The following is a 3,775-nucleotide window of genomic DNA, read 5'->3' as shown; positions in this document are numbered from 1 at the left end:
TTGATCACTTGTCAAGTCAGGTTACAAGTTTCAACTCAAACTCGAATCAACTTGAATTCTATGACTTGGTTTTCAACTTAGATTAAGTTGAATTAAATGACTTAGTATTCAACTGAGATTGTTCAAGCCATATTGTTACCAAACTCGCCCAAATTGGCCCACCCAACCTAGTTGAAGGCCAAGTTGGCTCAGTGGCCAATCAACTTGACTCGTTTGACCAGTTTTAAAACTATGGACTTATCTTCCCCACCCAAAGCTCATTCCCACAAGTGACATGGAGAAATCTTAAGAAATATATTGTTGTAACTTTGTTGTAACTTATTCAAGCCCTATTATTGACAGGGATTTGCAACCTAAGAAATCTACGGTTTACCCAAGGTGCCAAACTTAGAAAGTCAGTTTTCCCCAAGATATGTTACTAGGAGAATAAAAGGTTGTGGAGGGTTCTCACATATAATACTGTAATACCTAGCCAGTTGAGTCACAAATGCAAATAGCCAAGGTGAAATTAGTAAAGGTGGAAAATGGCATAAGATTGGGTTTGGGCTGGGGATTGTATGTGAGTTAGCAAACTTTCACTGCCATATTTTGTTGAGAAATCTCAAGAGCCCTTAAGGTAAAGGAGGATATCAGATTCCAAGTGGATTCTTGTTTAATATAATCACATGTGCTAACTACACCACTGAGATCTATCAATGGTTGGGATTCAATATCGCAACACAGACAGTTGCTGGCTACACCTTTCTGGCTGTAGCAACTTTTATTATGACTAACTGGGCTCTTGCCAAGCACCGCCATTTGAAGAAGGTGAGTCTCTTCTTTGTTAATACTTCAATCTGCAATCAATTGCTTAAGATAAGTGTAACAACAAATAATGCTCTTAAATATTTATGGGCATGAAATTTCTGGCAAAGGGCATGGGCATGGGAACGAACATTTCCAGTGAGATTTTCACCATGGGAGGTTATCAGTGGGCTATTTATTTCTACCCTGATAGCAAGAGTGCACAACACAATTCGCTTTATGTTTTGGCTTTCATCGTGCTGGCCAATGAGGGCATGAAGGATTGTGTTGTCTTCAAATTAACGTTGGTGGATCAAAGCCGGAAGGGCGAGCATAATACGTTCGACGCTCATTTGAGCCAGGGGCTAGAGAGAGCGAATTACACTCTTAAGCATCGAGGAAGCATGTGGGGTTATGGACGGTTCCGCAAACAGGCTGCACTTGAAAATCCAATTACCTCAAGGATGATTGCTTGATATTAAGTTGCAAAGTAGGTGTTGTGGAGTCTACCACCTAATACACTAGGTTGCACTCGCTAGCTGTTCCTGAATCAGAGTTAGGTTTACACTTTGGTGCAGTTTTAGAAAATCAAGAAACCTCAGATGTAATTTTTGATGTGGGTGGGGAGAAATTTCATGCCCATAAACTCGTTTTAGCTGAGATCTATCAATGTTTGGGATTCAATATCACAACACGGACAGTTGCTGGCTACACATTTCTGGCTGTAGCAACTTTTATTATGACTAACTCGGCTCTTGCCAAGCACCGCCATTTGAAGAAGGTGAGTTTCTTCCTTTTTAATAATTCAATCTGCAATCAATTGCTTAAGATAGGTGTAACAACAAATAATGCTCTTACATATTCTTATAACTTCTGTATTCTAACTTATGGATTAACCTAGCTTACAGTTGTTTGATGACAAAGATGGCAAACCCAAATATCCAAGGTGATGGGTGATATTACCTCCTTTCCTATGAAAAGGAAGCTTATTAATTCTATGGACACTTTCGTTGGTTTCTATATTGAATTGTCAACAAAAACTGGGCCGTTTTCTGGTTCAACAATGTCTAAAATTTGGTGGCTTTAGCAGGATGGGACATTGTAATTTACTGTTTTGACTGTTTTGTGGCTGTAATTTATTTAATTGTGCTTGTTGAAGAAGCAAGTAAGAGTGAATTTCTCACCTGGTTATGTTCCAGGTATTTTAAATGGAGAATTTTTAACTACTATTTTGTTGATTTTTGAAGTTACACAGATCTGTTCTACATGTACCATGCTGGTACTTGCTTTGCTATTTTCTCACATATAACTACTGCTTGCATTAGTGTGATTACTATTTTGGGATATGACTATTGCAACTCATTTCATCCATGGATGATGATGAACGATTGAATTCCCGTAACTTACGATTCCTATTTTTCTGTTACAGATGGACCCTAATTGCATATGTTTATCTTTAGTTCTCTTGATTATATGTTTTTTTTCCTTTTTGCATATTATTTATGATTCCATCTATTATGAACTTTCTGAACTTTATCTTTGCAAAGAGAGAGGTAGCTTAGAATTATGATTCTGGCCGTCTGTGTTTTTTTATTGCAGATGTATCATTTTATTAGATTAGGAAAAAATATTTTATATTGTCATTTGCAGATCCATGAGGTTGCAAAGAACGTGGATGGATATCTCGAGTTACATAAACCGCTGACAATATGAAATAATGATTTCTCAGATGTATGCAACCGTGAGATGCATATTAGACCCGATTTTAAATGGGCCCATACTAGTGTGCACGTTCAATGCACCTTCACAAACACAACGACAAGCACCAAGAGCTGATAGATCACCCTACCCCCAACCAAGCCAAGTTATGAAATGCACCTCGCTTCTCTCGGTGCGATTAAAAAAGAAAAAAACTCAACTTTGAATAGCATAAGCATAGTTGTAACTCTAAAATTCTTTCATTTTTGAGTGTATGTCGGTTGGAGAATCAGATTATTGTGTTCTCGGTTAAATACTTTGATTTATAAAGTTTCGCGGCTGCTTTATTCTCCATTCATCCGGTTGTAACTTTTCCTTGCAGGGCAATGCTGCAAGAGAAAGATAGGAAAAAGAGGCGATCGATTGGAACTCATCGAAATTGTGGAAAAACTGAACAATGCCCATTTGAAGATCCAAACCTTAAACCCTAAATCCCATCTAAAGCCCACAGTGGGTATAAGGCCCAAACTTTTATCTGGGTAGCAAAGTCATTCTCTCTTCTCTTTCTCAAAATAGTAAAAACCAATACCCCAAATCCACAGCCAAATTTTGAGGGGTTAGAAGATCCAAAAACTCCTGTAAAACAGCCAAAAGGCCAAAGCCAAAGCCCATTTCTGAGTATTTTATGATACCCAACACATTAATCAAACTCTTTTAGGTGAGGGACTCAAAATTAAGAGATGTCTAGGGTTACTTACTTCAGTTAGGCATGGAAATCTCACTAACTTCATTAGGATCGAGCCAAACTTTTCCTTTAACACACTTGAGGACTCTCGCTGCTAGCCGTTTCTGTAACTTTAATGACAGCATTTTCGCCTACTAATCGAAGCTGTTTCAGCAAATCCATAGTAGAAATGGACTGGTGCAGTAGAAATACACCGCCACCCTAAAAAATGATCCAAAAGAGAAGCTCCTGGTCTATCTATAAAAATATAGAGAGAGGGAGCACTAGGTTTTGAACACTAGGGTTTGGGGAGCGATGACCTAACCCAAGCTTGGCCTTCAGAGTGAAAGGAAAGAACTGCGGTAGAGTAAACGTTCCATATGAACCTTAAAAATCCAAGTGCGTTATCTTGTAAAATCTTAAAACTTTTGCATTATGTTCTTTCATTATACATTCACAAACCAAATTTCATTTTTAATTCTAACCAAGACATAAGGTGAATTGGAATCAACAAAAATCTTAAAACTTTTGCATTATGTTCTTCATCCTACCTTCACAAATCAAATTTCA

The 3,775-nt window shown here is 37.8% G+C and overlaps 1 pseudogene; it reads left to right on the top strand.

The window, feature by feature from the left end:
- The first annotated feature begins 896 nt into the window (after positions 1 to 896).
- Positions 897 to 1,259, top strand: LOC149139042 (BTB/POZ and MATH domain-containing protein 5 pseudogene; annotated as a pseudogene).
- The last annotated feature ends 2,516 nt before the right edge of the window (positions 1,260 to 3,775 follow it).

The sequence above is a fragment of the Pinus tabuliformis genome, chromosome X, assembly GCF_031772625.1.
Source record: "Pinus tabuliformis cultivar Carrire ecotype Pingquan chromosome X, CPIR1, whole genome shotgun sequence".
In the NCBI taxonomy this organism is placed as follows: domain Eukaryota; kingdom Viridiplantae; phylum Streptophyta; class Pinopsida; order Pinales; family Pinaceae; genus Pinus; species Pinus tabuliformis.
This window is presented reverse-complemented; position numbering and strand designations above follow the sequence as displayed.